The 14,640-nt window shown below is 36.8% G+C and overlaps 1 long non-coding RNA gene across 2 annotated transcripts in view; it reads right to left on the reverse strand.

Moving 5' to 3' along the window:
* Window positions 1-10,509: 10,509 nt before the first annotated feature.
* LOC138176647 (uncharacterized) overlaps window positions 10,510-14,640 on the reverse strand; it is a 92,771-nt gene continuing 88,640 nt past the window's right edge. For both annotated transcript variants that reach the window (XR_011172352.1, XR_011172353.1), the window contains exon 3: window positions 10,510-10,999. This is a non-coding gene — a long non-coding RNA (uncharacterized lncRNA). The remainder of the gene's footprint in view (window positions 11,000-14,640) is intronic.

The following is a 14,640-nucleotide window of genomic DNA, read 5'->3' on the forward strand; positions in this document are numbered from 1 at the left end:
AAACAGATCTTTGTAAGATTCCTGTGCTATATAGCAGAACTTGGACAAGCCTATATTTTTACTGGACTGAATTCTTCATCTTCTGTGAGGGAAAAAGCTCAAAAAACATTGTGTGTCATCACCACCAGCACATAGATTTGCTCTTGTTATTATATTTATCTTTGTTTCATTTGAAAAATTAACCCAATGGTTGGATTTGAGGATCTTCACCAAAGTATGCTTTCCTTAAAGGGAGCTCTTGGCTAATTAGGAAGCCAAGCTGGTTTGACATCTGGCTTCTATTACAGAATGGTTGTACATCTGAATGGTGAGCTCATACTTCAGAGGCAGGGGAGGTACCTTGATCTCCCATCACACAGTCTTTAGGGGATGGCAGGGGAGCAGCAATGGTCATCACTTATAGCTGAGAGGAAGAGTTCTGAGAATAGTGACTAGAGTGATGGCTTTCCATTGGAAATACTTTCATTTTACTATATCATTATGATAATCTGATAGCTGACCTTCCAATTCTAAACAGAACAAGGATATATCTATCCAAGAAGAAGGATGGGAAATTTCCCTCTCATTTACACTGTCTTTTCACTCCTTAATTCCATCAGATTCACCACCACTATCACCATTTCCCCCTGCTTATTTTGCCAAATTATTAGCTGTTGGGTTGGAGGTAATAGAGTGACTACTACTGTGGGCTCATACAAGGATATATGAGCTCTGTGAAGGCAAGGATCCTGCCTAAGTAATCTTCAGATTTTTTTCTAGTGTGTAGTGCTCTGTATGAATTAGGCATTGCTTACATTGAAGTAGAGGGGGAAAAATCTACAGAGAAGATTAGTAAGGGAATATAGGTAAGTGATTGGGTATTTATGGCTATAGGCATATGAATCTGGGGTAGGAAGGATGGATAAGAATTTGAAGAGCATGAAATAGAAGAGGTAAATAAAGTAGGGTGGGAGTGATTGCAAAATTCTGCCCCCTTTTCCCACTGATTTGCTCCCTTTTCAGTATGAAGAAGAAAATTAATTGCTTTTGATTTAATAAGGTAAATTGAGATTAGGATGACTATATTTCACATGTTCTGCTGCAGATGCCATTTTGAGGGGAAAAGGGATGTCCATCCAACCAATTCTCAGCTATATGTGATAAAAGAGAAATGAAATGACACCCCAAATATTACAGACCAATTTTCTATTACATTATAATAGAATATATGAGTAGTGGAAAATGTGGGGTTTGAAAATAATTGTTAGGGGCAGCTAGGTGACACAGTGAGTAAAGCGCTGGCCACAGAGTCGGGAGGCCCCGGAGTCAGGAGGACCCGAGTTTGGTTCCGGCCTCAGACACTTAATACCCACACAAAAAAACTAGCCATGTAACCTCGGGCAAGTTACTTAACCCTAATCACCCTCCAAAAATGCAAAAAAAAATAATTGTTAGAAGTTTTATTAGAAATTCCAAGGAGCAGGTGGAGCCAAGATGGTAGAATACAGACTGAGACCCAGCTGAACTCTCTCAGCAACTTGAAAATAATGCCTCAATTAAAATTTTGGAGTGGCAAAGTAAAAAAAAAAAGGGTCAAATGCAATATTTTTCTATACTAAGCCAACTTAGGTGTTAGGTCCACAGGAGATCTTTGCAATCCTGGTGTAGGTGTAAGCCTGGAGCATGGCAAGATTACTAGAGGTGAGCCTTGGAGATGACCTCCAAAGCAGCAGTATCATTGGGAGCTCTCAGCCCAGAGATTACAGAGGACCCTTTGCTGGCACTGTGTGCAGCTGGCACTGATAGGAAACGCTGTTGCCCATAAGCAGTTCTGAGTTGAAGTTCCAAGGCAGAGAGGAGCACTTGGAATTGGTCACAGGGGCCCTGGTCACAGCTCCAGGGCCAAGAGGAGCACTAATACTTGTGACCATAGGAGAGCAGGGGCTCTTCCTAGATAAAGACCAGAGTACAGACCAGGAGAGCAGTGGCTATACCTCTCCCACCTTGGAAGCATCAAAAACCTGCAGATCCCCAGAACTAGCTTTGAAAACAGCAACAGGAAAAAGTCTGAAGCTTGGGACAGTGCCTCTCCACCCTTAGGTGGGCAGAACTCAACTTTAACATAAAGTTCAAAGTGAAAAAAATAGACTGGGAAAATGAGCAAACAACAAAAAAAGAACTTGACCATGAAAATTATTGTGGTGGCAGGGAAGACCAAGACATATAGTTAGAAGAAGACAATGATGCAAAACAGCTACTAGAAAAGTCTCCCCCCTCCCCCAAAATGCTAATTGAACCCAAGGCCAGCAAGAATTCCTGGAAGAGTTAAAGAGATGAGTGGTAGGAGGAAAATTAGGGAAAGAAATAATAGTGATGTAAGAAAATTATGAAAAGAGAATTAAGAGCCTGATAAAAGAGGCACATGAAATACTGATGAAAATAACACCTTAAAAAAACAGAATTGACTTAATAGTAAAAGAGGCACAAAAATTAACTGAAGAAAACAACTCCTTAAAAAGCAGAATTAACCAAATGGGAAAAAAAAGGCACAAAAGTTCACAAAAGAAAATAATTCCTTAAAAATTAGAATTGGGCAAGTGGAAGCTAATGACTCCACAAGGCTTAAAAAAAAATCAATAACAGAAATTAAAAAGAATGAAAAAGTAGAAGGAAATGTGAAATATATCATTAAAAAAACAAATGACCTGGGAATTAGGAGAGATAATTTAAGAATTATTAGACTACCTAAAAGTCATGATAAAAATAAAGAGCCTAGACATCATATTTCAAGAAATTACCAAGAAAAACTGCCCCAGTATCTTATATTCAAAGAGTAAAATAGAAATGGAAAGAATCCACTGATCACCTCTTGAAAGAGATCCTAAAATGAAAACTCATAGAAATATTATAGCCAAATTCCAGACCTTCTAGGTCAAGGAAAAAAATATTGCAAGTAGCCAGAAAGAAACAATTCAAATATGGAGCCACCATCAGGATTACACACAATTTAATAGCTTCCATGTTAAAGGAACAGAGGTCTGGAAATATATTCTAGAAGGCAAAAAGTAGCTAGGATTACAAGCAAAAATAACCTGCTCAACAAAATTGAACATAATACTTCAGGGGAAAAAATGGATATTTAATGAAATAGAGGACTTCCAAACATTCTGATGGAAAAAAAAGAGTTCAATAGAAAATTTGACATTCACACAGAAGACTTAAAAGAAGAATAAAAAAGGTAAATATGAAAGAGAAATCACAAGTGAATCAATAAAGTTAAACTGTTTACATTCCTATTGAGAAGATGATAAATGTAACTCCTAAGAACTTTATCATTACTAGGGCAGTTAGAAGGAGTCTACACAGACAGATGGCATGGGTGTGTGTTGATTCTATTGTGATGATCTTAAAAAAAAGTAGGAGTGAGAAAGTGGGATGTTCTGGAAGAAGGGGAAAGGGAGAGGTAGAATGGGGGAAAATTTTCTCACATAAAAGAGATATGGAAAAAAGAGCTTTTATAGTAGAGAGGGAAAAGGGAATGAGATGGCAGGCATTATTTGAACCTTGTTCTGATAGGAATTGGTTCAAAGAGGAAGAAATTATATATACACACTTAGTTGAGTGGAGAAATCTATTTTCCCCAATAGGGAAATGGGAGGGGAAGAAGAAGGGAGGGGTGTTGATAAAAAAGGGAGAGTGGATTAAGGGAGGCAATAGTCAGAAGCAAAACAGACTTCTGAGAAGGGAAAGGAGAGAAGGAAGAAAATATGATGGGGGGGGGGGTGGAATACACAGTAATCATAACAGTGAATGTGAATGGGATGAATTAACCCATAAAATGGAGCTGGATAGCAGAATGGATTAGAAACCAGAATCCAACAATATGTTGTACACAAGAGTTGTACTTGATTCAGAAAGAGACACATACAGAGTCAAAATAAAGAACTGGAGCAGATTTTAGTATGCTTCAGCTGAACTAAGAAAGGCAGTGGTAGCACTCGTGACCTCAGAGCAAGCAGAAGCAAATAGACCTAATAAAAGAGATAACCAAGTAAATAACATTTTGCTAAAAGGTACCATAGACAATGAATATAAAAAACTTTTACAGAAAGTTTCTCTGATAAAGGGCCCATTTCTTAAATATAGGGAATTGAGTCAAATTTAGAAAAATAAGAGTCATTCTCCAATTAACAAACGGTCAAAGGATATAAACAGTTTTCAGATGAAGAAATCAAAGGTATTTATACTCATATGGAAAAAATGTTCTAAATCACTATTGATTAGAGAAAGTCAAATTAAAACAACTCTGAGGTACCACCTCACACTTATCAGAAATAACAAATGTTAGAGGAGATGAAGGAAAATAGGTACCTTAATGAATTGTTTACAGAGTAGTGAATTGAGCCAACCATTCTGGAGAACAATCCAGAACTATGGCCCTTAAAGGGCTACAAAACTGTGCATACTCCTTGATCCAACAATACCAATAATAGGTCTGTATCCCAAAGAGATCAAAGAAAAAGGAAAATGGCCTATATGTACAAAAACATTTATAACAGCTCCTTTTGTTGTGGTAAAGAATTGGAAATTGAGGGGATGATCATAAATTGGAGAATGGCTGAAAAAGTTTTATCATATGATTGTGATGGAATACTTTTGTGCTACAAGAAATGAAAAGGGCCTTGGTTTCAAAAACATGGTATGATCTACATGAATTGATGCAAAGTGAAGTGAGAATAACTAGGAGATAATTGTGCACAATAACAGCAATGTTATAATGATGAATTAACTGTGAAAGACTTAGCTGCTTTGATAGAGATAATGATCCAAGACAACTCTAAAAGACTCATGATGAAAAAATGCTGTTCACCTCCAGAGAGAAAACTGATGAACTCTGAGTTCATCATAGGAGTATTTCCTATTTTTCTTTCTCTCTTTCTTTCTTCCTTTGTTTTTTTTTTCTTTTTGGGGGGAGACAATATGGCTAACATGGAAATGTGTTTTATGTAATTTCACATGTATAACTAATATCATATTTTTTGTCTTCTCAGTGAGGGAGGGAGGGGTGCATGGGAGAGAGAATCTGGAACTCAAAGCTTGAAAAGAATGTTAAAAATAAATTTTAAAAAAGAAAGCTGAAACAAATATGGTGATAACAGTCACAGTGGTACAATAAAAAGAACATTGCATATAGGAGTCACAGGAACTAAATTCAAATTCTGGTTCTGCTACTTACTACCTGTGTGACTTTTGGCATGTCACCCTCTCTAAGCCTCAGTTTCCTAATTTGTGAAATGAGGGATTTGAACAAGATGATTTCTAAGATTCCTTCCAGCTCTAGATCTATAATCATAAGCCTGTGAATGTGAAATCTGAGCTTCTTTGGGAGACTAATCACATGGAAGGAAAATAAAACAGAGGAATAAGTGGTCTTGCCTCCGCATTCCCAAGCTCTTCAAAAGGAAAGCTGCCTTCCCATAGACTTGGAACAAATGAGAACTTGAAGGAACCTTGGAAACCAACTAACTTAACCCATTTTTTATAGATCAATCAATCAATAAGCATTTATTTAGCACCAACTATGTGTTAGGTGCTGTGCCAATCACTGGAGATATAAAAAGAGCCAAAAAATAGTCCCTGCTCTCATGGAGCTTACAATATAATGGGAGAGATGTGGTGCCAATGCAAAATTTCTAGTACTGACTGGGACTATAAATATTCCAGCATGGTGCTCAATCACAAAATATAGCAGACTCTCCATATAAAAGACAGAAGCGAAACATTTATTCAGATACCAGAAAACCAAATCCATCATAGTAACATAGAAGTTAAATTTTACATTTTGAGCTGATCCTTGAATCTTTCCAGGGTTAATTTCCCACCCTTTGTTTTTTCATATGCTCAATTAAAAGTGTCAAACTCATCTCTACTTCTTTTACATCTTTTCCTTGTATCATAATATCATTAATGTAGTGGGTAAGCTGTACACCGTGCAGCTTTAATTCATTCAAATGTTCAGCCACAATCCTATAACAAATAGTGAGGCTTTACAGATATCCTTATGACAAGTGGGTAAAAGAATATTGTCTTCCCTGCCAAGTGAAATCAGACTGATCCCATCGTTAAGAGTCTATTGGGATGGTGAAGAAAGTATTGGCCAAATCAATAACTGTGTGCTAAGTCTCATCATATTTCTGGATCCTTTCTATTAAGATGTTAGTATCTGGAACAGAAGCATAAAAGGGAAGAGTCACCTTATTCAGTTGTGTATAATCCACTGTCATTCTCCATGTCCTATCTGATTTTGGTACTGGCCAGACAGTATTATTCCATCATGTGGTTGTAGGGGCTAACACTCTTGCTTCAACATATTCCTTTATGGTATTGGCAATCTCATTTTAGCCACCTGGCACATGATAATGCTTTAAAATAATTACTTCAGAAGGTTCAGGCAAAGTGATTGGGTCCATTTTTATTTTTCCCACTAAAACTGTATTACTTGCTATCTTCCTTACTGCAAATTGGTGTCTTCCTTCAGCTAAATTCAGAGTCATACCTCTCAATATATCTATTCCAATGAAAACAATATGCACAATAACAGTAACAATGTAAATGGAAACAACCCAATGGAACATTGTGTAATTATTGAGACTAAATTTGGCCTCAAAGAAAAGACAAGAAAACCCATCCCTTTTTAGAGGTGGAGGACACTATGGATGTGGAATGTAATGTCTGACTTGGTTGACCTGTGGGTTAGTTTTACCTAACTTTTTTCCTTTTATTTTTCCTTCTGATTCTGATTTGGGTTGTCTATTCTCAACTCTCTTACCTTCCCTTCCCAAGGACTGAATTGCCCTGATACCTCAATACAACTTGTCAACATTATTCCTGCTCATTTATTCCAAAATACCACTTGCAGAAAGGAAATCATTTCTCCTATTTTGCCCTACTACCACTATTTACTCTGGCCCTAGACTGTATTCTTCAGGTGCCTCTTCAGGAGGACCTTCCAGTTGGCTACCATTTTGCCTGCTAGTCTAATTGTATCTCCTATATATTTCCTTTTTTGAAACTGGATGCCATAAGAAGAAGGATTTCTTTCTCCCACTCTCACTAACTCTGCTCCTCAAATAGGTGAGGAGCATTATTATCTCCATGAATAAGGAAACTTATGCAAATATTCCAGTTTGAACCCAAGTTGCATCCCATAATTCACAACTGAACAATTAATCTAGTATCAGTAAAATTTATTACTTGCTTAATATGTGCTAAGTGCTGGTGTGATTGGTGGTGGCCTGAAGAGGACTAAAATAATATCTCTATGTTGGAGTCAAGGTACAATGTGCCCAGCTGTGGTTAATCAGGCCAATATAAGCTCAGAAGGCTCTACTACGGGTTGGGTACAAGTAGTCCATATAAGCATTTGGAATAGAGATGTCTCTAAATTTTTATGTCTCAAATTTCTTTTGAGCTATTGCAATTCTGCTTTGCTCATAGAGCACAATGCCTTCTTTGATGCAAGCACACCATACTAGGTGGTCCTATACCAGTTTCTCCCATGTCACATAAGTGATTTCGAAGTTCTTCAGCAAGACCTTGAGAGTGTCCTTGTATCACTTCTCCTGACCTCTGTGTGAGTACTTGCCTTGTGTGAGTTCTCTGTAAAATAATCTTTTAGGTAAATATGCATTTAGCATTTGAACAATGTGTCCAGTCCATGGCAGTTGCACTTTCTGCAGTAGAATTTGAACACTTGGCGGTTTAGCTCAAGAAAGGATTTTAGTGTTAGGTACCTTATCTTGTCAGGTAATCTTCAGAATCTTCCTAAAATAATTAGGAACTATAATAAAGTAACCTTCTGCTACTTTTTGCTAATCTTGAAATTTAATAATAAATTATCTTATCTTTATTAATAATAAATAATCTTAGGTAGTTTTTTAAAATTACATTGTCAGGGCCCAATCATGGGCAATTAACATTTCCCCAGTTATTTAGGGAAGATATTCTGTCCTTAATTACGTAAAGACCATTTTCTAGTGGTATTCATATAACTAGGTAAAATAGTTTCTAACAGTTTCCTTTATTTTTTCTTCATTTATTATAAATTCCTTTTCATTTTTTATGTTAGAGATACAGCTTTCTTTTTTTCTTAATTACTCATCGATTCTATTGGATTTTAAAAGCAACTTTATTTTTAAATTTTTTGTTTTTTTATCTAAAAAATTATTTTTAAAACAATTTATCATTTGAATTTTTTTTATATTTTATTGAATTTTTGGGGGTTTTCCAGAATTTCCATTTTGTTATTTATTTGGGTTTTAAAAAGATGTATTACTTTTCTATAGCTTGTCTTTAACTATATGCCCAATTCATTGATCTTCTTTCTTTCTATTTTATTGATGAAAGTTCTTGGAAATAAAATTTTTCTCTAAGGACTGCTTTGGCTATACTCCCCCAAATTTGGTATGTTTCATCTCAATCAGGGAAATCATTTAACTAATATTGTTTCATGAATCTTCTTTGACAAAATTATCTATGATTCCTATGATTTGTTCTTTGACATATAAGTTATTCAAGATTAAACTATTTAATTTCCATTTAATTTTGAATCCTTTCTTCAAAGGCCCTTTATTGACTATAATTTTTATTGTGTTGTAGTCAGCAAAGTGTTGTGGTTTTATGATGTGTTGTGCCAGAACCATCTCAAAGAACTCAGAGTCAGACGACCTCTAATCTAAGTATAGGCATTTATTGAGATTGATGCTTCTCATAAAGTGGGCTAAGTTCCAAGAGGAACCAGCAACTTCTGAGAAAGCAAGATAGATTTTTATAGGGTAAAGATGTAATTATATGATAGAAATTATGAATATTGAAAAGGCAGGATGGGTTTGTTAAAGGATTAGGTAATGGGGAAGGGTCCTAGCCACAGTAGAACTATGTGTGTGATTACCCACAATGCATACAGAATGAATTTGGGTGGATATATATGTATGATAATCATTTTATAATAAGTCTCTCTACATCATAAGTTCACTTAAAGGGCAGCTTTTGCTATTACTTCCCAGGTACCTACTTAGGCAAAGTTCCTTCTGCTGTTTTGGGCTTCACATCCTGCTTGGGTTTCCTGGTGGTGTTGTTTTTTCATTGACTGAATATAATGTTAATGGAATAGGAAGATCTTCCCTGTCAATTAATAGGCCTAAGTGACCACATGTGTTCCCTTTTCCCTTGGACCAGCAGCCATATTACCAGGCCTAAAAGTACACAGGTATTTAACTCACAGCTGTGATATATCCTGAGTTACATAGAACCCATTGGGGGAGGAGCTTGACTAAGGGAAGGCTTTCTTAGGGGGAGGCTTGCTAGCAGGAAGGCTTTCATACCTTTTGGTACTAATCTAATTAGGCACTGAGTCATGTGGGTGGTGATGCCCTTTCCCAGACTAGGAGTATCTGGCTATCTCATTATACTGTTCTGGATGAAGTCTTTTACTGTTACTTCTCTTTAGAGTTCTTGGTCAGTATTCAATCTGATTATTTTTTTGAATCATTACTGGTATACATATATGTATATGTATACATACATGTAATATATACATATATCTCCATCTCTATTTATATCTATACCTATATGGAAGAGCGGGTCTTCTTTGTAGCTGTTTGGGTTGCCATCTTGACCAGAATTCTCCATTGCTCACTTTTTAAAAGGTCCCCCAATTTGGCAGCAACTATCCCACCTCCACCCACCACTCACAAATGAACAGTAAAGTCCCAGGACTTGTGTAAATAGCAGTAAAGCCCTCTTTCAGGGCCTCTGTATCAGCAGTAAAGTTCTCTTTCCACAGACCAAATACTTTGTTCTGACAAAGTAACACCAACACAGACAGAAGAGACGGACAGAACGCCCAAATCACAAGCATTCTCACTCTCAGTTCCACTTGGTCCCAGCTTGTGCTCGAGGTTTTCTTTGCCCTTCTCCTTCCTGTTCTGCTCTTCCTGTTCTGCTTGCTCTTTTGGCAAGCTCCTCCCACCATGGGCTCCATGTGATGATGTTAGGCCTGTTAAAGGCAACACAAATGTATACTGTTTCCAATAAAGACCTGACATGATCAAACAAGAGAGTCAAGGACACTTGAATAGCTGAAACAAGCAGCAAAGTACTACTTTGCTTGCCATTACTAGGACAAGATGATATGATGATGTCAGGGTCAAGGTACAGTGCATCCAACTATAGTTGATCAGACTAATATGAGGTGAGAAGACTCTACCACCCGCATGGCTCAAGTAGTCCATAAGAACATTTGGAGTGGAGATGACTCTAAATTTGTGTATCTCATAGTTCTTTTGAGCTACTGCAATTCTGCTTTGCTCATAGAGCACAGCACCTTCTTTGATGTGGACACGTGTAACCCCAACCATGGTAGCTCTCCCGAGGACTGCTGCTGTGAATAATTTTAAGAGTGTAATCACATAGTATAATGAACACTCTTTATTTAGAACTAAATTTTGTTCAATAAAGAAAAGTATAACATTCACAACAATATAACAGTTTATTACTAAGGTGGCCACATAGTCTTAAACAAAATATATCATTCAGTATTTCTTATGACATTCCTCAGAATCCCCACACAACATATATTATTGCATCCCCAAAGTCAGGGGGTGCCAAGCTAGGGTTTTGCTAGCATAACACATCCTTAAGGGGTAACAGAAAATACAAACACCATCCACCCTTAGGTCACACTCAGTTAATACAGAGTGTCCAAGTAAAGTCCTCTTTCATCTTGACTTGAGGTTGGCTTCCAAATCCCATGGTTCTTCCTCTGTGAACTGAGAACTCCCAGTTCTTACCTGGATTCACACAACTCTCACTTGAATTCATACAACTCTTATCTGGATTCGAACACAGGCAGCTCTCTGCACCTGCTCCTTGTCTCAGCTCACAGGGGGTTCTCCACTCCAAGCTCTTCCTGCTCTTAATTGACAGTAGGCTCCAGGGCTCCTGCCCACAGCTTCTATTTCTAGGAAGACAAAGCTTAACAGGATTACAACAATATTTACACACATTACTAGCACTATCATCTCAATTCACTTTCTGTCTGAGAAATCAACACAGATCAACAGACAGAGCACCAACTTCACAGACATTTTCTCTCTCAGCTCTCCTTGTGCTCTGTTCTGCTCCTTCCTGCTCCACCCTTCCTGTTCTACCCTTTTTGCAAACTCCTCCTGCCATGGGCTCCTTGTGATTACATTTGACCATTTTTATTAAGGGCAGGGAAGATATTCAAATTCCCTTAGGCCTATTAAGGCACAGGGAAGATCTTCAAATTACCATTACCATAACAGTCTACTGTTTCCAATCAGACTCTTAATTCAGTCAAAGGAGAGGCTCAGTCAAAGGCACTTGATTGACTGAAACTCAATCCAGAAAAACAGCATAAAGTCCTACTTTGCTTTCCATTACACCACACCATGTTGGGTGGTCCTATGCCAGTGTCTCCTATATCTTACAATCAATTCCAAAGTTCTTCAGAAAGACCTTGAGTGTCCTCATATCACTTCTTTTAAGCTCTGTGTGAGCTCTTTCCTTGTTCTCTGTAAAATAGTCTGTTAGACAAATGAACATTTGGCATTCAAACAATGTGACCAACTCATTGGAGTTGTGTTCTCTGCAGTAGAGTTTGAATGCTTGGCTATTCAGCTCAAGAAAGAACCTCAAAGTCCAGTACCTTATCTTTCCAGTCGATCTTCAGAATCTTCCTAGGACGATTCAAATGGAAGTGATTCAGTTTCCTAGCATGGAGCTGGTATACTGTCCAGATTTCACAGGCATGCAACAATGAGGTCAGCACAACAGCTCCGTAGATGTTCAGTTTGGTAAGCTGTATAATAGCTCTTCTCTCCCACACTTTCCTTTGTAGTTTCTCAGGTAATGATCTATCTCTGTCAATGTGTGTGTCAACCTCATCATCTATTTGTACATCCCTGGGAAGTATACTGCTAAGATAAGTGAACTTATCCACAGCATTTAAAATTTCTCCATTTGCTCTAACTGATGTTTTGGTGCAGTATTGGCTGGTGGAAAACCTGTGCTTTCTTGGCATTAATTGTCAGACCAAAATTAGCACAAGCAGCATTGAATTGATCCATACTTGGTTGCATCTTAGCCTCAGAGGCTGCACTGAGTGCACAGTCATCTGTAAATAAAATGTTGTGTACCACCTGTCCCTTTAGTTTAGTTTTGGCTGATCTCATGAAATGTTTATATTGAAAGAAAGTGGTGAAGGAGGCTAGTTAGGGAAACATTTGGCCTTGTAGCTATAAAACATGAGGCATTTATTCTCACTTAAACTAGAACCATCTTCCTGCAAGTGTCTGGAGGTTTTATTTTTAACAATTAGACCTGTCTGGAGATGGGAACAGGCTGTCTTGATAGGTAGCAAGTTATCTGTCACTGAAGGTATTCAAATAGAGTCTGATGACATCATAGGAGAGATTTGTCCATAAGCAGAAAGTTTGTCTAGATGATTCTTAGAATTCTAAGATTCCATAGCCATGATAACTCATTTCAACACAGCTGCTAATTTATGATGTGCATTACATTAATAGCTCCAAAAAATGCATACTAGTTGGGTTAATTTGACAGCAGCCAACCTGATCCAGAATTTGACAGCATCTTGGCTAACTTCATATTTCCTCTTTATTTCAAAATGGTAATGCTGTAATAATGACTATCTTTCTCCTTTGCTGGTTGTTTAGAGTAGTTTTATGTGCCCCTATACAACCATAGGTAAGTCACTTTATCTCTAAAAGTCTCAATTTCCCCATCTTTAAAATAGGTATAATGCTTATATTACCTAGGCACAGACTTATTATGAAGAGAATGCTTTTTAGACTAAAAAGCTAGATATAAATGTGAATTATTATTATTTTCATTTATAATATCTCTTTGTCTTTCAGAATATATATCATTTATACATACATGCACATGTGTGTGTAACTTTTATCCATAATATTAATACAAGTCAGGGTGGAAATAAATAAATGAATGAATATATGTGTATACAAAAATATGTATGTTGTGGTGTATGTATATACATATATATATGCACACACACAATATATATATATATATATATATATTCATACATAAATACACACATATATCTTCATGGACCTCACAGGAAGAATAGTACCTGCCCCCACAACTGTAATGGTATGCCTGACATTTCCTCTATTAGACAAGCATCATGTTCCAACTGAGCATTACTTTGCAATGTGATAAAATATTGCAAAAAATGGTACCCCATGGTAGCTATTCTCTACAAATTTATCTTAGAACCTTAAAGTTGTTGTGGGTTAAATCTTGCCTGAAAGCAGGAAGTTAGACTAGGGACATATGGTTTTGTCTTAAACGAAAGGGTTCAAAATATATCTAGAGGAGTCTGCCAACAGCTCTGTGCAGTCTTGGGCCTTTAGATTTGAGAGTCCCTAGCCTAGGAGAAGCTTACAGTCAAGCACATGAAATTTCAAGACAAATATTACTAGGGCAAATAAAGCAGCCCAAGAAATAACAACTTAATTTGTATGTCTTTACTCACTAGTTTTGCCAAGAGGATGTGTTGAAGATCAGACTATATACAATATATACAAGAATATATACAAGTGCGACAAGTGTGGGAAAATACATGTCGGGGCTCTGATTCACAATATGTCAGAAAGGGAACTGTGGCAAGATTCAGAAGATATGGATTCTAGTTCTCTTCTCAACTATTCCTAACCCCAATCCTGTTTTTTACAGCTTAGTTGTATGATAAATAATCATACAAACTCTTAAACCTTCATTAACTCTTCTGCAAAATGGAGATAATAATCCCTACGCCATTTGAACACAGAGTACTGGACCATATGACCTCTTGAGAGCTCAGCTCTACGAAATATGATTATAGAAAACATTTTATTTTCTTGCTATTTTTTATCACCCTCATTTTGAACTGTCCTCTTCCCCCTTTTACCCGGCATGTTGTCTCTTATAATGGAGAATTTCTTAAAGAAAAAATGTTTTTCAACATAACCAACCAATATATTAACTAAGTCTGGCAATGTATATTCCACACCCATAGTCCTCCTGCCTCTACAAAGAAAGGAGAATGGTACGTTTTCACAACCTCACCAAGGTCAAACCTCTTGGTCATTATATTTACAGTGTTTAGTTTCAGTTTTTTTGGTTATCAACATTTACACTGTTGCAATCATCATATATATTTTGTTATTCTGATTCTACTTCTTCACTCTACATCAGTTATATGTCTGTATATCAGTTATATGTCCATACATCTCTGAATTTTCATCTAGCTTTATTTGAACCTTGGTGTTCAGAATAACTCAATATTTAAATTTATGATTCTATAGAACATAGAGATTGATGGACATAGCTAATATGAAGAAGCAAAAAGTGACCACTGTTTTTACTAACAGGTTTCAAGAGCATGGATATTGTTTTATTCCTTATAAGTCTTAACTATAGCCATTGATTCCAAAAGAGAAGCACCACTAATTTACTAGCTTGAAGTAACTTAAAACAGATTACCTCATTTCCTTGAGCATCTGGTCCTTTATAATTACTCTTTTATTACCCATTTCATAGGCTTGCTATAAA

The sequence above is a fragment of the Petaurus breviceps genome, unplaced genomic scaffold (genome assembly GCF_028583685.1).
Source record: "Petaurus breviceps papuanus isolate PSGF00001 unplaced genomic scaffold, PetGlider_PUasm1.0 90062, whole genome shotgun sequence".
NCBI classification, from domain to species: Eukaryota; Metazoa; Chordata; class Mammalia; order Diprotodontia; family Petauridae; genus Petaurus; species Petaurus breviceps.